Genomic DNA, 22,709 nt, shown 5'->3' on the forward strand with positions numbered 1-22,709 from the left:
TCTTTATTCATCAAATATTTGTTGGATACTGTAATTTTATTCTCAGATGTTCATATGCGTAAGAATTACCTGGGAGAGTTCACTCCCCAGCAAACTGGTTCAGCAATCCAAGGGTGGGGCCTGGGGAATCTGTATTTAACCAGCTTCATGGGTGATTCTGATGCAAGACCTCTATAGACCACTTGGTAAAATGTTTAGTCCCCAAAATGAATAAGCAACAGCTCCCTCCCATCAGGAGCCTTGAAGTCCGGGGAAGGCAGATGCACCATTTTGATGTTGTGTAATCAGAGTAATAGAAGCCTGGTGACAGAGAGGAAAGATATCTGTCCAGGGGAATACAGTCTTAAAGGAGGCTGCCACAAGGAGAAGAGGGAAGGGCATTGTAGGCAGGGGTATGGCTTTTATAAGGTCATGGTCATGAGAGTGTATGAACCATTAGGGACCAAGGAGCAGTTCAGGGTGATGGGAAGGTAACTGGCACTTAGGGGCAGACCAGCAGAAGATAATCTAAGAGGATACCATCGATCTCAATTCACCACTAAGTCCTTTCAACTTTATTTCACAGGCAATTGGGAGCTGGGGGAAGTTTTGAAATCTGCCTTTAAGAATATCTAGCATCGGGCAGATGTTTACTCTTGAGGACGCAACCTGTGCCCAACAGCGTGCTGAGTATTAGGGGCTAGAAAAGGAAGGGTTGTCACAGTTAGGAATTGTCGTGATGGTCCAAGGAATGAAAGTCTAAGGTGGTGCCAGTGAGGGTGTACAGAAATAATTGGTCAACAAGATGTGAGATAAAACAAAACAAACACGCGAACAAAACCCCCAAGGATTTGGTGACAAGTTAAACTGAAGAAGCAAGGAAAAGAAAGTTTGCAGTGTTTGGGGGCAGAGAGACGGCTGTAGACTGAACGTTTGTGGCCCCCACTTTCCAAATTCATATGTTGGAGCCTAATCCCCAGCGTGATGGTATTAAGAGATGAGGCCTTTAATCATGAGAGGAGATGATTAGGAGGTAATTCTAATGATGAGGGGAGGTAATTAGGTCACGAAGATGGAGCCCTCATAATAAGATTAGTGCCTTATAAGAAGAGACACAAAAGAGATTGTCTCTCCTGCAGGTGAGGGTATATAGCAAGAAGATGGGCCTCTACAAACCAGGAAGAGGGTTCTAGCCAGAACCAGACCACACAGACATCCTGACCTCAGACTCCCAGCCTCCAGAGAAATAATTGTTTCTTGTTTAAGCTTCCCAGCCCCTGTGGCATGTTGTGAAAGCAGTCAACACTGAGACAGAAACTAAGGGTTTGATAACGATGCTACTGGAGAGTGCAGGGGACAAAGACTTGCCCCACACCAGATGGGACCTGATGAGCCCACCCAGAGACAGCAGGAGAGTGAAAATATATGCAGTCCAATGGTGAGACGTGGGGGATGGTAAGTGGAGAAGGTGCAGTGAGCCATGAAGGAGGCGACCCAGGGCCGAGTAGGGTCCCCCAAAGAACGAACGGAGTGCTCTGAGTGGGAAGAGGTGATCAGTTGTTTGAAATGCCCACAGAGGGAAAGACTCTGTATTGCCTATTGGCTTCATCACCTAGGATGCCCTGAGTGACACTGACAGGGACAATCTCCATGGGGGCCTGGGGTGGGATCCGGGTTTTAGCGCGGTAGGCATGCAGTGAGGAAGGAGGAAATGGAAGGTGTGGCTTCCAGGATGTCGACTCCTCTGTCAGAAAAGTCGAGCCTGCGAGGAAGAAGAGAGGAGGCAAAGCAAGAAAGTAGACAGAGCTGAAGGACTGAAGTTTAGGGCTTCCACGACTCAAGGTTTTTGCTTTATAGAACAGGAAGTCATACCGAAAGTAGAGGAGAAATAAGTTGGAGCTTTTATTCTATTTTTTTAAATTTTATTGTATTAGAGTAAAATACTTGTATAAAACCCAGAGGGACCATAAAGCGGTGCAGGGGTTTTAAATACTGGGAATCAGGAAATATATGTATATACATATACATATATATATTTCTCAATCTTTAAAATAGTCATCTCGCCATATGCGGTTGTGAATGGAGGCTGTTCTGAGGTTGAACAGAACGAAAATGTTCAAGGAAGAGGACAAAGAGTCAGTCAGGGTAGAGAGACAGGTGGCTACAAATGATCACAAACAGCACATGACGGTCCCTAGCTGGGGCTAGGTCACAGTCAGGGGCAGCACGACAAACCTAGGGAGAAGCACGATTTTGATTTGATTGTCTGGCTAAGTGGTCAAGCGGGCAAAGAGGAAAATCCAGAAGTTCACTTTATCAAATCACCGCTGGACCTTTGGCATTTGATCTGGGAATCTCAACTCAGAGACGAACCAGCTAGACCGAAACCCGCGTTTTTGTATATTTAGAAAACAAATGAGCAGACGCCAGACAAACGGAGGAGTCTAACCTCTTCAACCCTCAAAGGCAGCAACGTCGCTTTATTTTGTGTATTCTCCCGAATAAGATGTTGTTTTCAAACTGCTACTTGCATGTGAAACCAGAATAGCAGTATATACAGTTCCCTCAGAAACTGAGGGTAATAGGATCGTTTTAGTCTCGTGTTCTCTTTGTATGCACAAGCACGCTCAAGGGGAGACAGCCCATGTGCCCAATTGCAAACTGACAGTGGTTACATACATTGATGTAAACGCTTAGAAAACGTCTTGGAAAACTACCAGACAGATAGCAGGGGTTCGCTGTGGGCAAAGTAGGGGAGGGGATTGAAATTAAGGCTGATGGTCAAAGGCACTTTAGTTTTACCTGCACTGTCAGTTTTTTTTACAATATAAAAAATTATTACTTGTAGATTTAAAACACTTAAATAAAATTTTTTTTAATGTTTATATATTTTTGCGAGAGGGGGAGAGACAGAGCATGAGTAAGGAGGGGCAGAGAGAGAAGGAGACACAGAATCGGAAGCAGGCTCTAGGCTCTAAGCTGTCAGCACAGAGCGGGATGCGGGGCTCGAGCACACGAGCCGTGAGATCACGACCTGAGCCAAAGTGGGACGCTCAACCAACTGAGCCACCCAGGTGCCCCTTTAAAACATTAATGTTAAAAAAATTATGGAAAAATTAACACTAACAAGATTTTCCCAATTATTATAGGAAGGGATCCAAAAACAGTTACCGTGCAGCAGAGGGATAGGTGAACAGGATACAAGTTATGGAGAAGTGAGTGCGTGGTGTTTGACAGATGGCTAAAGGCAACGGATGCTCCCCAAGATCACAATCTTGAAAAGCTGCCATCAGTGCTCTCTTAAAACTAATTTGGCCTTTCTTCCTTTGGCCCTCCCAGGTGCCTGCATTTCTTCAAACAGCTGTTCTGTGACCTAGAAGAATGGTTTCATCTTTGCAAATGCCACTTACTTCCTAAGGATAAACGTCAAAAAATGGTAGCGATTGCTCTTATGGTCCAGTGGCAATGCTAGAAGCTACAGCTGAAAGGGTTGGAGAATGCGCAGAGAATGAGGAGCAGGAGAATGGAAGAACCGAGTTCTGCAGAGACTATGGAGTCTCTAGAAGCTCACGTCAGCGCTTACCCGGGGCGTGGCGCAAGGTGAGGGCTGGGCGCACAGTTGACGGACGGTGGGCAATAGTATGGAAAGAAGACTTGACAGTCCGTGGGAGATGCACGAGAAGACTCCTGAGCTACTGAGGGGCCTAGCTGAGCTGATTGGGGGAGAATTTGCAAGGAAACAAATCCGCCTCAGTTAACTGGGTAGCTGTGGAGCAGGGGAGAAAGTAGACTGAGCTTCCACTCACGGCTGGAAATGCATAAACACCCAAAAGAACAAGAACAAGGAAATCGACATTAATGCGTACGCGTTGCTTAAAGAGCTGGTCATGAGGTTCTGGGATTCGGGACTGGGGATTTGGCTGATGAGACAACAGGAGGAAGACAAAGATGTCCTGAAACAAGAGAAAAGGAGGGTTGCAAGTGGTAAAGGAAGGTTGTAAGGGCAAAAGAGGAAGGTGGATAAGGTTTGTTTTGCCATGCCTACTGGCCTGTAATGTCCCTTAGGGAAGGAGCTGATTCTCGTTCATTTTTAATTTTTCATAGCACTTGCTCAATAAATGATTTTGATGGCTGAGTGAACCCATTAATGGGAATAGTTATCTCACCGGGTCACCTTGAGGGCAGGTCCCGTGTCTTGGGGACTGACGTACCAACATGCCCAGGAAAGCTCATAGGAGTTTGTAGGAACGCAGCACCTACTGAACAGACAAACGAACTGGATCTTTCTGAGTTCTAATTTCTTCGTCTAAAAATGAAAACCACAAGACTGACTGCCATTCTTGAGCAGGGATGAAGCGCCCATTATAATACTAGACAACTTTGCTCTTGAAATTTGCCAAACCAACTCTGGGTCATGTTCATTGAAATTCCTCTGTGGGTAGCTGATTCCCTATGGCTCATACTGTATTCAGTCATGGAGGGAAATGAGTCACGCATAGGGAATCATAAACACACACACACACACACACACACACACACACACAAGTTGGCCATGGATTTTTAAACTTTTTATCTTCTCAAATTCTCACTTCTGCCCCCCCACCCCCGTCCCCGCCTGCCCCTCAGACTTCACTCCATACAACAGTCACTCCTTGGACCCAATACCCATGACAAATTCAAAACAGTTGCCTGGGGTTTGGCTACTGCTTAGCAGGTAGTTATAAACCATGCAGTGGTGCGAACTGAGCCGGCATGAAGAAGTTAATTAGAGCAGTCAAGAAGATTGTTTAAATAAAGATGAAAATGTAAACACGATCTTCATTGGATAGAGTGATTAGAAATTACAGGTGTTTGTTTTTATCAGAGCCATCTGGGGCCTGTCAAAATCTTGACGCATGGCATAATCTGCCATTAATCAAAAAAGAAGAAAACAAACCCAAAAAAATGAAGAAGGAAAACATATAAGACCGTAAGTAGGAAAACAGACATAGAAAACCTTCATCTTTCCAAGTGGAAAAAAAATATTTCAGTTGTTTTTTTAAAACAAGTGTGATCTGTGTTTGGAAAAAGTCTGAACTCCTTAGTTCGTCTTGACAGACATGCTCTCTCTCCATTTTAAAGCCTCAGCCGTGGGATGTGCAGTGGGAAAGAAAGCCATGGGGATGTGGACAAAAGAACAGAGTTAAGGATAATCAAGTTGCCCATCTCAAGTGCTTGATGTAAATGAAGACCAAGCTTAGCCTTCTTATATATCTAAGGTGTCACTGACTTATGGAGACAGCTCGATAGCATTCATCTTCGAGGTATTATGGATAACTGGAAATTATTTTTTCTGAAATTGACACACTTAAATTTATGCTGCTTAAATATCTAGTGGAGAAAATAGCACATGATATGGGATAACGGGAAATGCATGGAGGGACATTTTGAAAAAATATGTACTGTCTAGACTTCCGCTCTGCTCGATTTGTTATGGATGTGCTGCACTAGAAAATAAAAATTGGGGAATAGGATAATTCTATCTCAGATCTGGAACTGTTCCTGATATATAGCATGTATGCAAGAGTGGTGTTTTAAGGAAAAGAAGAGAGAAAGAAAAAATAGATGATACTTTTACCATGAATGTTGCTAATTACACCTATGGATGCAATATTTATATAAGGATTACCATGGATGTTCTTGTCATCGATTTATTTATAAGTCCTAATTACACAAGGCATTGAGCAGAGTGTTTTGTTTCTTTACTTAAATATGGCATCTGCTGGGGTGCCTGGGTGGTTCCGTTGGCTGAGCGTCTGACTTTGGCTCAGGTCATGATCTCGCGGTTTGTGAGTTCGAGCCCCACATCTGGCTCTCTGTGCCGACAGCTCGGAGCCTGGAGCCTCCTTTGGATTCTGTGTCTCCCTGTGTCTCTGCCCCTCCCCCGCTCATGCTCTGTCTCTCTGTGTCTCTCAATAATAAATAAACGTTAAAAAAATTAAATATGGCATCTGCTTATGGGTGAAGTATTTCCTTCCTATGACTCAGGCCGGCCCAACACTTAAAAATAGATGACACGGATCTGAATTTCAGAAAAGTATTGGAGGATATTAAGACACCCAAAACGGCAACAAAACAGAAGTCACAAGAGCGCAGTGGATACCATGAGCGGAGATCAAAGATGAGGGGGAAGGTCAAGGGCAGTGCTGTTCTTTGTGTTGACCCTGGAGCAGGAACTCTACCTGATCACGGGGGAGTATCGATCCTTCAAACCATCTCCCTCTCTCCTCAACCCTCTCTGTCCCCCAGTCCCTTCCTAGGCACCAGCGAGGGACGGGAAGTGGGAAGAGAAGGAAAAACCAAAGGACTGAGCTTATAATAATATAACTCACCACTAGTGATGACAGCAAACGCTCATATCCTGCCTACCTACTGACTTGTGACAGCCACTCTTTGAGCGCTTTACATATAGTAACTAATTTAACTCTCGCAACAATCCTATGACTGTCCCATTTTACAGATGAGGAAGTTGAGGCCCAGAAAGACCAAAGGCGCTTAAAGGGCAACCACCAGGTAGTTAGCTTCAGACCAGACCACTTGTCTGCTACCCAGAGGCACAGCCAGAAGACAAAGGTTTGGGACTAAGGAACTTCCAAGGTCCTTTCCACATGCTCAGTCTAGGCCTCCATTCCACACTGGGATGCTCCATCTGGGTGCCTAGCCCCTAGCAGGGTGCCTATCAGTGCACAGACTCAAAAAATACTGGTCGAATGAAAAGTTGCTTCGTGTCAACTTATAGTGGAATTCTTTAGTCTATTAAGTCCGTAAAACCACAAAACCCTGATTTGGTTGGCCTTAACATAGCCGAATGTTTGCCTCCAGGCAGCCTAGAAAGGAGTTTATGCCACTCTGCAGAATGCCATTGCAATGATAATTTAAAGATCACCTCTCTTTCTCAAAAGAGCAAGCAGTAGCGATGAGAGCTAGATTTCTCACCTGCCCCTAAACTACATATCGCCCCCAGTGTATGAAAAAAAAAAAAAAAAAAGACACAGAGAGGAAATGAACTGAGACAACATCACTTGCAGCAACCGGAAGGAAAAACACACACAAACCCTGTTCACAGTCTATGTGTGTGGTTGCTCAGTAGGGTAATGCTTGCAGCTGCCTTTAGAAGCGAATCTGGTGGCGGGGGCAAGACACAAGCATCGGGATGAGGCAGGACTGAGCTCCCAGCTCCCACCTGCCTGACTGGGGAGAGGGAGAGAATACCAGTGAGATCAGACGATCCAGCAGCAGTGGCTCTGCCCTGGGTAAGTTCTCAGACACTTGTTGTGGCCTGACGGGGGGGTGGGACTCACTCAGACTCTGACTTCCTGAGCTGGTATCAGACATCTGTTAGTGTTCCCCTCTGTTGACACCCCTGAACTGGAGCTGAGAGGGCCTCAACACGTCCCAAAAGTGGAAAGAGGGACTCCAGGATTCTTTCCAGTCGACCCGCAGGCACTGGCTTTAAAGCAACCTGAAACCTACATGATTCTATTTTTGAAATCATCTTGGGGAGGTGCTTCCGGGTGTGTGAGCTGGATGGCTCCTCCCCCTTGCTGCCCTCCGCAGAGAGCATACCTGTGATAACCTTGAGCTTTGGCTTCTCCTAACTTATTTCAATACTTCAAAGTGTGGGCTGTCACTTGCACATTATGATGGACTAAAATCATTCATAATGTCATTTTCAGTCCCTCTGGGACTCAGCCTGGAGGGGTAGGAAATGGTGATTGGGGATTCGACTCAGGGTTGATTGGCTCTGCAGAGAACTGGCCATCAGCATCATCTCTAAGGGGTTGAGGACAAATCACACTTCTGCCTGTTCGCACTGGGCCACCTCAACTTCTCCATCCTTTCTTTTTTCTGTATTTACTAATTCCCTTGAGTCATTCATTCATTCGGTAGCGTTTCTTCCACAAAGGAATTGAGACAGCCTTTTCATCTTGCTGAAATCATTTCAAAATGAAAAACACGGACAACTTTCAAGGGAATGCCATTCGAAAAGCGTTGCATGTTGTTCAAAGCTGTGTGGACGTTGGCGGGCTGGTTTTCTGCCCTGTGTGCCCATGATGAGAGCTGAGGGTGTGTGCTCTGGTCTTCTTAACCCCTGTTTGAGGAGCTTTCCCCCGCCTCCCAGAAAGTTGGTTCCCACCAGAAGTGGGTGTGAAGAGCCCATGACAGGACCCTGGGAACAAGTCAAGTGATTTTCCTCCTTGTTTCTACTTCCTTCCAGTTTGGGGATAAATTCCTTCCAATCTGCAAAGACATCCCTGTTTTAAGAGTGGGGCAAAGTGGAGCAGTAGAAAGGGCAGGATGAGAAATCAGCTTTGAGTTGGAGCTCCACCATTTCTCATTAATTAGTTCATTCATGGGGCAGCTGCTTTTAAGTCAAAACTTACATAAGATGAAGGAAAACGGACCTTGCCCTGCTTCCAAAAAGTTTACGGCGCAGGGGAGAAGCAGACGTTAATTACTAATTACACAAATGCGATAAGGATCGCAACATATTGTGGGGGAAGCTGATCTCGTCTGGGAGGCAGGGAGGTTTCTAGAAAGAAAATGAGACTAGAATTGAAAAAAAAGGCGTAGGAGTTCACAAGGCTACGCTCCAGGCAGAGAGAACAGCAGAGACCGTTTCCTGAGGTAGGAGACCACAGAATTATCTGGCAAAATCAAGGCCAGTGTAGCGGGAGGCGAGGGGATAGTGGGTCAAATTAGCCCAAAGTGCAGCATGAAAGATGCTGCTTATTCTAAAAGCCACGGAGAAGGTAGAGGGGTCCTCCACGGCTGTTAGAATAGGTGTGGAGGACGGATGGAAAGGGACCACATCTAGAGACAGGGAGACCAATCAGAAGGTGGAGAAAGTCAGCCAGGCAAGTGTATCTACGTGAATACAGACAAGAGTGGTCACAGTGGAGACAGAATTACACAAATTTAAAAGTCAGCTAGAAAGGAAACTCGACGGCACTTGGTGGTGGACAGAAAGGGAGAGCGAGGGGAGAAGGGTCAGAGATGACCCCCAGTTTCCCGGTTTGCACATTCAAACGGATTTTGATGATGTTATAGCCAGTCACTGAGACTGGGGAAGCTGGTGGGGACCAGGCTTGGGTTGGTTCAGTTCTAGAATTGATCCAAATGCAGATGTCAGTCAGGCATTCGACACTGGCCAATATCTAGAGCTCAGGGGAGAGGTCTGGGGATCCTTGGCATAGATTTGGTAATTGCAACCATGATTGTGGGTGATACATGCTTGAGGGAAAGTATCAAATGGGAAAGGAGAGGGTGGCTTAGAATCGAATCTCAAGAAATTCTAACCTTTATTTTATTTTAGTGTTTGTTTTTGAGAGAGAGAGGGAGAGAGAAGGAACATGAGTGGGGGAGGGGCAGAGAGAGAGCTGGCAGCCTGGAGCCCAACGTGGGGCTGGAACTTAGGAACCACCAGATCATGACCTGAGCCGAAGTCGGATGCTTAACCGATTGAGCCACCCAGGCGCCCCAAGAAATTCTAACATTTAAATAGAGGTAGAGGATGGGGTGCCTGGGTGGTCCAGTCGGTTAAGCATCCGACTTCGGCTCAGGTCATGATCTCGCGGTTCGTAAGTTCCAGCCCCACGTCAGGCTCTGGGCTGATAGCTCAGAGCCTGGAGCCTGCTTCAGATTCTGTGTCTCCCTCTCTCTCTGACCCTCCCCTGCTCGTGCTCCATCCCTCTCTCTCAATAAGTAAATAAATGTTAAAAAAGTTTTTTTAATAAATAAATAAATAGAAGTTAGAGGAGAAGGAGCCCCCACAAGAAGACTAGCGCAGTTCTTGAAAAGAGAAATGCAAAATTGCCACGTGACCCAGCAATTCTACTCCTAGTAAAACATCCAAGAGAACTGAAGACAGGGACTCAAATATGTACATGTGTGCACACTTTCCTAGCAGCACTATTCACAATAGCCTGAGATGGCAAGCAGCTTAAATGTCCATCAGCAGATGAGTGGAGAGACAAATTGTGGTATGTCCATACGCAACGGAATATTATGCAGCCACCAAAGAAAAAATGAACTACTAATACATCCCACAGCAGGGTTAAGTCTCAAAGGCACTGTGCAAAGTGAAAGACACCAGGCACAAGAAGTACTTGATTCCATTTATATGAAATACCCAGAATGGGTAAGTCAGTAGAGACAGAGTGCAGGTTGATGGCTACCAGTGGCCATTACTGAGTAGGAGATTTCCTGTGGGGGTGATAAAAATATTTTGGAGCCAGATGCAGGTGGTGTTGGCACAGCATTGTGACCATATTGAATGCCGCTGAATTGTCCTCTTGCAAATGTCTAATGTATGTCATGTGAATTTCACCTCGATGTTAAAAAAGAAGACGACCGGGAAGGTGTAACCAGGGGTGTAGAACACAGGCTGCCTGACTTTGGGCAAATGATGCCTAAAATGATAGAGCCTCTTTCTCTGTATGTAAATGAGGAGAAAGAGCCCTCTTGGAATGCTGTGGTATGGGTCAAGCATGACACGTTTTTGAAGTTTCTAGCAGAGGAAGGGTGGAGTGAAAACAGTTTCCTACCTACATCCTTTGGGCCTCATCAGGACTGAACTAACTTCTAACAGCCTGAGTCTTTATCTCAGGACCTGAGAGATTTCTCCAAGCCAAGTAGGGCCACTGTAATTGCTTAAAGGCAAATGAAAAGGCCCAGAATCCAACTCTCGAGTGGGCCGTAAACATCCCAGCTCCCTCAGGCCTGAGTGGAATAACTCTAAGACGCACGTTTTACCGATTCCCTAAAGTTTCCACGTGAACTTAAGCTCAGTTGCCACAGGGGTAGCCGGCTTGATAACTGACCTTTTATGTGCCGTCCCTTCTCACGACTCTTCCCTGGCTTCCTGCTCTCCAGCAAGGTGTCCTGGGATCATTGGTTAAACTACCCGCACTTGAGGGGGCCTGGGTGGCTCAGTCAGTTAAGCATCTTGGTTTGGGCTCAGGTCCTGATCTCCTGGTTTCACGAGTTTGAGCCCGGTGTCAGGCTCTGTGCTGGCAGTAAGGAGCCTGCTTGGGATTGTCTCTCTCCTTCTCTTTCTTTTCATCCCCAACTTGCACTGTCTCTGTCTCTCTCGGGACAAATAAGTAAACTTTAAAAGTAAACAAACAAACAAAGTACATGCACTCGAATATGAGTCAGGGTCTGCTTCTGGGGAAATTCAAGCTGCTACACAGCCCTGTGCATATTCAGGTCATGTCACCCACTGTTCCCCGTTTACTTGGGCATCTGCATTTTGATATCCCTCATATCTATTCAGGGCCATATGGAGGACGTCCTCCTCAGCCCCTTATGAGATCCTGCTTAGAGAAAGGACCCAGGTACACAGGGAGAGATCCTTTATTTATTTATTTATTTATTTTTAATTTTTTTTTTTTTAACATTTATTTATTTTTGAGACAGAGAGAGACAGAGCATGAACGGGGGAGGGTCAGAGAGAGAGGGAGACACAGAATCTGAAACAGGCTCCAGGCTCTGAGCAGTCAGCACAGAGCCTGACGCGGGGCTCGAACTCACATACCGCGAGATCGTGACCTGAGCCGAAGTCGGACGCCCAACCGACTGAGCCACCCAGGCGCCCCTGATCCTTTATTTTTTTTAAAGAGCTTATTTTTAGGGCATCTGGGTGGCTTAGTCGTTTGAGTGTCTGACTTCTGCTCAGGTCATGATCTTGCAATTCATGAGTTCGAGCCTCGGTGCTGACAGCTCAGAGCCTGGAGCCTGCTTCCGATACTGTGTCTCCTTCTCTCTCTGCCCCTCCCCGGCTCTCTCTCTCTCTCTCTCAAAAATAAATAAACATTAAAAAGTAATGAAAATAGTTTATTTTTAACTAATCCCTACATCCAGCGTGGGGCTCCGGCTCACAACCCCGAGATCAAGAGTCACATGCTCTTCCAACAGAGCCAGCCAGGCGCCCCAGGGAGAGTTCCTTTAGATGTAACATGTCCTGTGCAAAACTGTACCACACCTTACTCCAAATGCCCTCCATTTTCCTTCCGCTTATCTGTCTCCTGGCAACTCCTTTGATCAAAGTTTCCAAACTGTGGGGCACCACAGGATATACACAATACACAGATATAGCATATAATCATGCTGTCACTAGACCTTGCCACAGAAAACTTTTCCATTTTCACTCTCCTGATCGTTTGAGATTGGCCTGATCTTAACATTCTCTAACCATTGGCCATTTACCTTTTTAACAAGGAGAAAGGGAGCCTTGGACTATGAGCCATCAGCAGTCAACAAGAGCCAGCTAAAATTCACCAGCATAGTTTTGTTTTCCTGCATCTGTTTTCCATGATTACCTTCTACTAACTGTAGCGGCACTGGCTATTCACCTGCAGGAGTGGTATAAACTTTCTTTTAGTATAAGTAAATATCTTCAAGTTAAAAAAGAAAAGTGAGCCGATTGAAAGGAAAAAAAAATCATGTTACTAATTGTGCTGGGAGCACAACTGATATGGTAGACACTGGGAGGCAGGACTTTGAGAGAAGACTGGCAGAGCTTCATTAGAGCGGGAGCTCCTCAAGGCCACAGCTGAGTCTCATTCCACCCAGCACCTGCCATGTGTGCGTGCCACAGGGCCACGAATGACAGGGACGTCCCAGGCTGGGGTGTCCAAGCCACCCTTTGCTGCAGACTGTTTTGATCATTCAAATCAACACTGCACCCACATAGCTCCCAAATATCCAGGCAGTGATGATAGCTTGAAATTGACACCCTTCCCGGCTCCATTACATGGTGGTTCTGCCCTAAGGAAGCATCCTGGGGAGTCAGAAGTAAGTCAAGCAATGGTGAAGGGAGGTAACGAGTGAAGGTATCAGTACATCCACAATTCTTTTTCACCTTCGGTTCCGACTGGAAGCTTTGGTGAATGGAGGTCTATAACTCTGCTAACGTTCTCTTTGATTTTTATAAGCAGCTGTTATCCCCCAAGCCCCTCCCTTCGTTTTCCAAGGAAGATGATAAATGAGGATTAATAATCTGCACAAACTTCACTTTAGGAAAAATTTTTAGGTATTGGAAAACATTTCATACTACAAAGAAGCATGTGTTACGTGTGCCTACCTTCTAAATAGTAATAGAAATAAACCTTACCAACCCTTGAGGCCTGATTCATGCCCCCAGCCAATTGTATCAGTTTCTACCCATGCCCCCCACAAAGGGAACTGCTCTCTTAAGTTCTGTGTTAATCATTCTCCCTTACTTTTCTTTTTAGATATGCCTCATATGTCTATAGATACAGATATATCATATGTGGACTGTAAGTTATGTCTAAATTTATTTATATAAAAATTAATTAATATGTAATTTATGTGTATTGTATATGCTGTTTATTTTTTCCTGTTTGGTAACTTTAAGCAAATATGATCATACTGTATATATCCTTCCATAACTGGAACGTGTTGGCTCAACATTGTTTCTGAAGGTTAATCCACATCGATGCAAATAGGTGTTGACGAGTTATTTTGATGGCTGTATAGCATTCTATCAAGTGGACATATGACAGTCTATTTATCATTTCTCCCCATTGACAGTGCTAGGTAATTGCCACTGATGAAGGCTCAGGGTATAATTTCAGGAATGCTCCCCAGATCTCTCCCTCTCTCATGCACAAAACACTACCAGCAGAGGCGTGAGGCCTGGCTTCATGCTAGAAACAGGCTTCCACTGGAGGTAAGAGGTAAATGAATTAGGGAACCGAGAGCCAGAAGGAAAAAGACATCAAAGGAGAGGAGGGGCCTTAAAGGGGAAGGAAGAAAGAGATAAAAATGACTCCCAGAGAGAAAACATACTCCCAGGGGTGAACTGTGCTTCCTGCAGGCACATGAAGGAAGGCTTTCACTCTCAATGTCCACTTCACCTACCACACAAACCCTCAGTGGGAGGGTCTATGTGAATATGGACTCTACAGAAGCATCCTCCCTCAGGTCCACAGATAGACTCCGTGACTGCTAATCTCGTTGCTAGATCCCCAAGAGAACCAGATTTCATGCCGTGCTCCCCTAGAGGCTTCCAGCTGATGTATTTTTAGATTCGTCTTTTCCTTAGCCTTATGGGGGGACCAATTATCTGCCACACATCAAGTGGTACCGTGTCCGTGAACCTTTTGTAACCTTTTGGCTAGTTTCCATGACGGAAATTCCCCACCCACAGCTTCACTCTAAAGAGTGGAAATATTTAGAGGAAGTGATACTATTAATGTCTCAGCATCGCCCTGGGAAGTATTTTCCCCTAAAATTACAGTAGTAAATTGGTGCCTCCCATAACACCATCACAACACAGCTTTGACAAGTACAATGTTCTCTTGGCACCTGTTTCTCTAGAGAGATGTACAGGTGCTTTGCATCACAAGAGAAATGAAACTTTGAGGAGGTAATGCTCTCTGGTCCTCCACTGGAGTGGAGAAATTAAGGTCAAAAGCTGTCGGAGGTGGGGAGACACCTGGGTGGCTTAGGCAGTTGAGCATCCCACTCTTGAGTTTTGGCTCAGGCCATGATCCCAGGATCCTATGATCGTGGGATTGAGGCCCATGTCGGGCTCTGCGCTGAACATGGTGCCTGCTTAAGATTCTCTTTCTCTCCCTCTGTCCCCCTCTCCCACTTGAGCACTCTCTATCTCTCTCTCTCAAATTAAAAAAAAAAAAAAGCAAGCTATCTGGGTTGTATCACTGGTCTGGCTTTGGCGGCTGTGGGGCCTCGGTGAGTGAGAATGATTCTTGGTAAATAGCATGTGTTGACTGATTCATTGAGAGAGTAAATGAGTAAGGCATACTGAATTAGCCAGGGTTCTTTAGACAAGCAGAGCCAATAGCATGTGAGTGTATGTGTAACGATACAGAGAGCTTTCTTTTAAGGAATCGGCTTATGCTTCTATGGAAGCTGGCAAGTTCCTCGGAGACCCGAGGAAGAGGGGATGTTGCAGCTGAGTGCGAAGACAGAGTCGGCTGGCAGAATTCTTCCTCAGGGGCAATCAGTCTTTTTCTCTTAAGGCTTTCAACTGATTAGATGAGGCTCACCCACATCATAGAGGGCTATCTGCTTTCCTCAGAGTCAACTAATTTAAATTTTCATCTTACCTGACTAGTAACTTCATAGAAACATCTAGAATAATGTTTGATCAAATATGGGGATCTCTTGGCTTGGCCAAGTTGACACATAAAATTAGCAATCACAGATACCATATCTCATTTCAGAAAATCAGTTAGTTATTTGCTCAACATTAGTGAAGGGCCCCCTGTGGGCGGACACTGTGCTGGGTACTGAGGATTCAACAATGAAGCTAAGTAGACAAAATCCCCATCTTTAAGGAAATCATGCAGAAGAGATGCCCAAGGAATTAAAATCCCTTGTAAGATTTATGCCTACAAGAAGCACTACAAATACAACATGAGCCAATCAAATCCAATTTACTTGATAACATGGTGCTGGGATATAATAAGGTTGTGTCTTCATGGAATTCCTGGTTGAGGAGGGACCTCAGATGTAAATTATAGAACGACCATAAACACATTTCAACAATCACACACAGCATGCTCTCCTTTGTACAGCTTTCCAAGGTACATATAATTCAGTTATAAATGACAGTGAGGATTAACAAATTGCATACAGTTGTATTTAAAATAAAGTGACCGAACTATTTTGTACATAGTTTTTTTTTTCATATTTCTCTATTTTTATGGCAAGATGGATAAAAGAACCACTTAATAGAGGTGTTATGATTTGAGAAGCACTGATTTGGAAAGGCTCAGCTAGGACTGTTTGATGATATTCCTTTGGTTGGTTGCTTTAAGTTATTTACTTTATTGGCCTCTGTTTTCATTGCACTCTTGGTATTTTGTCTGAAGCAAGGGCAGTTATTAGAAATAAAGGGATTAGTTCATTTTATTTAGAGCTGAGAATCCATTTTTTAATTAAAAGTTTTTTAATTGTTTATTTTAAGAGAGAGAGAGCAAGTGGGGGAAGGACAGAGAAAGAGAGGAAGAGAGAGAATCCCAAGCAGGCACCCCGCTGTCAACACAGAGCCTGATGCAGGGCTTGATCCCACGAACCATGAGATCATGACCTGAGCAGAAATCAAGAGTCAGACAGTCAACTTCCTGAGCCCCCAGGCTCCCTGAGAATCCATTTTTTTTTAAGTGATGAGGTTATCTGTGCCTGCTTGCTAAGTGCTGTATGCGGCTCTGGGCCTATGAGCCTAGGCATAACTTACACTCTAAGAACATTGGTATTTTACTGGGATATTCGAGGGCCACAACCTAGGGGTTATAATCCTATCCAAGTATCCTTGTGCCCTTTCCAGCCCTTACCAAAAACTTTGATTGGTATACTTCAGACAGTGGAATTTTACTGAAGAAAGAAAGCATCATGACACTTTATCACGGATTACCCACCCCCTCTCAGGAAGCTTACCCTCAAGTTGAGGAAAAAACCACACATTTGTTTGCAAAGCAAAGACCACTCTTAAAAGGCCGCTAAGTGGCTTCCTTAATGTTCCCCTAAAAGGCCAATTATGCACCCGACTCAGGACTTCTGCACTGGAAGGACCTTCTGAGTCTTACTTGCCAGGCTCCCCCCTTCCCTCAGCAATCAGGTCACACCTTATCACGCTAGTCTTCCCTGACCATTTTATATATAATAAATATACATATTTATATATAATAAATAAATATATATTTATATATATTATATATTTATATACATATAAATATATAATATATTATATATTTATATATAATAAATATATTTATTTATATATAATAAATATATATATTTATTTATACATATATATATATGCCTCCAACACTCCCGCCATTACCTGCACTTACCGCCACCTGTCATTGTAAATACCTGTGTATTTGCTTATTTTTTGTTTACTCCCCTGGACTTAGTTTTGTTCACTGCTGTGTCTCTGGCATTGATAGGCGCATAAGAATGGATGGATAAACAAAGGAGTGAGTGAATGAGTGAGTGGATCACCAAGTGAGTGTTAGAGGCCAGTGTCACCATGAAGAAGGAGAGTTCTTTGAGTCAGGAAGCCTGCTCGGGAGAGCTGAGGCTCAGATGGCCGGCCTCGCGGAGTGGGAAAGACCTAGAAAAGCATGAGGAGATTGTGAGGGGGAATAAGAGGCGGTCTGAGCAGCGGATCGAGGTGGCTGTGCACCAGGACGCTCCTGGGGGACCTGCAAGCTGGTCCCTTTGACTTGAGTGCAGATAGTGGGAGGGCAGAGGCAGGAGACACCCCCCCTCGCACACTGAAAGAATGGGGGGCAGGCCTGGTTGTCCCCGGTGAGGGGCCGGGAGCCCGCCCTCTTGGACTACGCATGCTGGAGGCAGAGACAGGCTTTTCCTCAGGAAAGCAAATTTGGACCTGCTCCAGTATTTGAATAACAGCCTGATTGAAAAGCAGAGTCCATCTCGATAGAGCAGAGCAAAGAATGTTTTGGGCCTGAGCAGTCTTCAGAGAATACATGGCTGGCTGCTTGCTTCAGCCATAGGAAGAGTTCAGGAATTGTTTCATGTGATGCCTTCCTCCAAGCAGGCCCGTGATTGGCCCTCCTGGGTCCCTGCCAGCATGATTTAACAGCGAAATGTCTATTTCACAGTTAAAGTGTTGCGCAGAGAAAAGGGTTTTTACATACATGAGTTAATACCCGCGGCAGTAATATTCCTTCAATAATACGCACTTAGAGAAGTGCTGGCCTTATCTCTGTCTTATTTTCTCTCTGCTGAATAATTTATTTCTTAATGGCACGGAAGAGCTACCTGACCCAACACTCTCTCTTTGACTTCAACCTAGCATGTGTTTCTTTATTTTGCGGGGATTTGAAATGCAGTTGTGCCTGATATCGAAAGTGTGAACACTGTCACAACGTCCATCAGGAGGATCCTCATTATAATTTGGGAATCCACACTTACGGATTACTATGCTTCTGGGGTTTTGTGTGTGGTTTTTTGTTGTTGTTGTTGTTTATTTAAAAATTGTTTTTAAGTTTATTTATTTTGAGAGGGGGGGCAGGGGGGAGATGGGGAGGGGGAGAGAGAGAGAATCCCAAGCAAGCTCCCCACTGTCAGCATGGAGCCCGACTCGGGACTCAAACTCACGAACCATGAGATCACGACCTGGGTTGAAATCGAGAGTCGGATGTTTCACTGACTGAGTCACCCAGGCATCCCTATGCTACTGTTAAAAAAGAATAAAGGTGATCTATACCACAAAGATACAAAAAAATGTGGACTAAAATCGAAGCAACAGATACAATACAGCAGAGAGTATTAGCCTATTTTTAACAAAATGAGGATTATTAACTATCTTCTTGTAAACAACAACAACAACAACAACAAAAGGGATCACCAGAATTCAGGAGATCTGGATAACCAGTGGAATACTTAAGAGGGCAGCTCTGGAGCCAATGACCTGGGTTCGAATCCCACCTCTACCTCTTTTCTGTTGTGTGGCCTTGAAGAGGTTACCACTGTACCTTTCTGTTTCTCCATTTCTCATCTGCAGAAGGGAGGTAAGAGCAGTGATACCTCACTCGGTGGGGTTCTTTTGAGTCAGTACATGGGTTTGAGGGTTCTATGAGTCAATCTACGCAAAACACTTAGAGCTGTGTCTGACACATTAAATGCTCAGTACGTACTAAGTATGAGGAAGAAGAGGAGGAGAGAGAATAAGTTTTCATAAAAGAGAAGGGGCCTAAAGAGCCAATAGGGTCCGACAAGAGAAGAACGCCAGAAGAGAAGAGCGTGCAAAAACAAAACCCAAACACTTCTCGGATGAATAAAATAACCCAATTAAATTCATCTCCACCTCTGTAAAGAAGGCCAAAAGGATATTTCATTACCTAGATGATAAACATGAGCTCATAGGTATAAGTATTGAGATGAAATATAAGGAGGATATCCTTTGTCCTCGTGGAGATCAGCGTGCATATCAGTCACCAGTCAACAAATATTTATGGATTCCCTACAGCGTGCTGAGCTATGTTGGAAATAGTACCAATAGTCCCTGCCAGCATGGGACTTTGTTCAAGTGGGCTTAAAGTCAGAAAACTACTGGGATGATTTCTTTCATTGTATGTTGATTTGTAACATACCCAAGTGTTTTAGTAGTTACCCCCGTGTGACTCAAATAGAAAAACAAAATCGTTGTATTTACCTCTTTAGAGACATAGACAACCCTTGATTTTCTGGGCTTGTGAGGAATCCCAGGAACTGATAAATGACATAATGTTTATTTTATCTGTAAGTTAAACAGATCGTCATTGCTTTGCCTTCTAAGTTGAAAACCTTACTCCATCTCTTGGGATTCCTAGTTACCCTACATTCCTATCCCCGCTTCTCAACTTGCAAATGGCCCCGTGGGCCCAGGGGAGAAGCAACATCCAGGTGACACGCAGGACGTTCTAAGCAGTCCCTTGGTTGTTGAGCTGGGAGACATTGGCAATCACCTCATCACCCTCACCCAGTAAAATAAATGCAGGTGAGTCCCTGAAACACGGAGGCTTTTTTTTTCTTTTTTTTGCTTACTACCCCTGACCACACTTGAGGAGGCATTTTGAGGACCAGGATCCAGGCTTACAAATCTCTGAGGGTACAGACAGGGGGGTCAGGCATTTCAGAGCTCTGCAGGATTTCTTTGCAAGGGGTGCTGTGTGGAAGGTGCCAAACAGCTAGTGGCTAAATTTAAGAAATTGCGGTAATTAATTGGTCCAAAGGGGTATCACTCACTCTCAGGATCGCACTGCCAAGAATTGAGCTGGGGAGTTTGGTCTCCAGGGAAGAGTTAAAGATCAGACAGGAACCATTACAAAAATTTCCACTGAAAAATAAGTTCCTTGTAAGAGAAGCTGACAGGCTTACTAATTGCAGCTTACTCTGAACTTAATGAGTCTGTATGCAGCATTTTTGAAGAGAGCGCAGAGTATTTGAATGATGGGGAGCAGAGCGGGGAGGGGGGGGGCTGGGGTGGGGGAGGGGGGTGAAGGGCTCCGAGCAGATGAATCTGAATCTAACAGGCATGATGAGTGCCTTAGCATAACGATCCATTTTAGAGTGAGCTGCATTGGGAAGTGACGCAACTTTGCTTTCTCCAAGATTCGTACCAACAGCAAAGATTGATAAAACACATTTGTGCTGCTGTGTGTTTTAGAAGTTCAACCACATAATAACTGTAGCAGGCACATCACACTGTGCTGCTTAAACCTCAAACATTGCCTTGATGTAGGATGATCACAATAGAAAGGAATGTTATTTTTACCCAGCCATTGGTGAGGGTGTTGACTTCCTTAATCCAAGAAACTAAATCACTGGCCACTCCAGAGACTCTGACCTAAGTCTTCATTGATGCCCAATCACCTTTTAGACTGCTGCGTGTGGTTTGTAGCAGACCAACTCAGGAGGAAGGATTAAGCTGCTACAATGAGGAAAAGTTAATATTTTGATTGGTCATACAACTGAGTTTATTGCAATACCCTTTCCATTTGTAATTTAGCATTAAAAGGCTCTACGCTTGAGGTAACTTACCCTCCTTTCTGAACGCTCAATACAATGAAAACTAGGTTTTTATTTCACATTTGATTTTTCTCTTCAGTCTTGGTGATAGCTAACGTTATCGGAGCGAAACATTCATAGCTAACATTTAGGTACTAATTTACAGTTCAGTCAGCACATTGACCCACATCATCTTACCCAATGTCTACTGGCATCCTGGGAGCATTATTATATCCCCCACTCTACCAATGATGAAACTGAAATAGAGATAGAATCAATGAGGTAACTCATGTAAACTTGGGCAGGTTGAGCACCAGATATAGCTAGGACTGAAACTCGGGTTTTTTCACTGAGTCATTGGCTTAAAAGAGTTTATCCAATGACCAGGCAACTCTTCCCAGTGGATCCTGACAGTGTACTTGCCTTTGGTGTGAGGACATTGATTTTTCTTGGACGAAAATACACTTTATTTCAAGATAGGAGGTTTTGGTCTTTATTTACACCTCTTCCATATTGCTTACATCCTGCTGACCAGCACGGGCCAAGATTTCCCATGGGAACGTCTGCTGTACAGGTAGGTCCCATCTCCTTCTTTTGGCACTCGTTGTGACCAAGTCCTCTTTCCAGCTATCTAATATTCGTGGGCTCCCTCCGATTTTACTTTGTCAAAACGTGCTCACAGGGAAGGATTTGATCTCATTGATTCGGCATCGCCAGGCCACTGCTCACCCACCATTTACACTGTAAGTCCAATTTCTTCCTACGAAATAGGAAGTTTGTTTCCCTACTGAAAGGGATTCAGAGGAGGAGATGGAGAAGATGAGGTTTTACATCAAGGGCATCTTCCATTACCGTCCAAATTCTGCCATGTAGGTGTAGTGAGCTTTAGCCAACTCAGCTCTGAGTAGGACATCTGGATCTATCGACTAGGGCAACACAGCAAGTTGCCATACATTTGCTCTGACATATAGCCAACAGGCATTGAACAGAAAGAGTGGTTTTTCTTTGAAAGCAGTGCAAGAATAAGTCTGTGGAATGCTAAGGTCATTCCGTTTCCTCAAATGGAAAGAGACTGGATGTTTCTACATTAACTAGGGGGGTTGAAATGCAGGAAGGGGTGATTGAGAAATAATTTTAGCAACGCAGAATGTTAGGTATTCTGCTGCAAGACAATGTGTTCCCGTCTGGAGGACGGGTGGTAGAAAATAGGGTGACCATGATGAAAGGGGCTCAACCCAAGCTGCCCAGCCCCTCTCTCCTGCTTCTGCTTCAGTTCTCCTAAACACGCAGCCAGCTCTGCTGAATTTATCACCACAGTGTCCAGCCCCTCCGTGCTGGACCCAAGGAGAGAGAAGAGGCAAGGGAAGAGGAGAGAAAGCGTAGAGGCTCCATTTGGCATGTAAAGCAAAAGTCTTGTTATAAACATTTTTGTCTAAAAAATAGTCATTGGGTCACCTGGATGGCTCAGTTGGTCAAGGGTCTGACTTTGGCTCCAGTCGTGATCTTGCAGTTTGAGAGTTCAAGCCCTACATCAGGATGTCTGTTGTCAGCACAGAGCCTGCTTCGGATTCTCTGTATCCCTCTCTCTCTGCCCCCTCCCCTGTTTGTGCTCTCTCTCCCTCTCTCTCTTTCTCTTTGTCTCTCTCTCTCAAAAATAGAATAAACATTTAAGAAGATAGTCATGGAGTTGCATACCATTCCCCTTCCTTTTCCCTCCTCATGGATGTTTCAATTTCTTGGAGACATTCTATGTGTCATTGAGCTGTGGGAAATGTATGGTAGCTTTCCTGGGTAGTGGGCAGAAGAGATAGAGGGCTTGGTGCCTCATAATATGATATAGTTTCATTGAGCATTTAGTATGTTCTAAGCAAACATATCTCCTTTGACTCGCAATCCACCAATGAGGGAAGTATTATTATTGTAAGTTTAGAGGCTCCCCAGAAGGAAACAAGGGCTCTGTAGCTATCCTGCCTGGATTCAAACCCTGATGGTGCCATGTGCCTGCTGTGTGACCTTAAGATGTTTGCTTAAACTCTCCATGAAACCGCCTCCTCACCTTTAAAACTGAGATGATAATAATGTCACACACGTGTGCCATGGATCCCCAAGCCCACCCCGTGTGATGACTCACTAGGGGGACTCAGAGGACTCAGCATATAGTCATATCCACAGCTAAG

General features: G+C 44.7%; 1 protein-coding gene across 2 annotated transcripts in view; it reads left to right on the forward strand.

Moving 5' to 3' along the window:
* Positions 1–7,081: 7,081 nt before the first annotated feature.
* Positions 7,082–22,709, forward strand: part of NEDD9 (neural precursor cell expressed, developmentally down-regulated 9) — a 184,968-nt gene continuing 169,340 nt past the window's right edge. For both annotated transcript variants that reach the window (XM_047859718.1, XM_047859720.1), the window contains exon 1: positions 7,082–7,271. The gene's annotated coding sequence lies outside the window, so the exon portion shown is untranslated. The remainder of the gene's footprint in view (positions 7,272–22,709) is intronic.

This window comes from Prionailurus viverrinus, chromosome B2 (genome assembly GCF_022837055.1).
Source record: "Prionailurus viverrinus isolate Anna chromosome B2, UM_Priviv_1.0, whole genome shotgun sequence".
Classification (NCBI taxonomy): domain Eukaryota; kingdom Metazoa; phylum Chordata; class Mammalia; order Carnivora; family Felidae; genus Prionailurus; species Prionailurus viverrinus.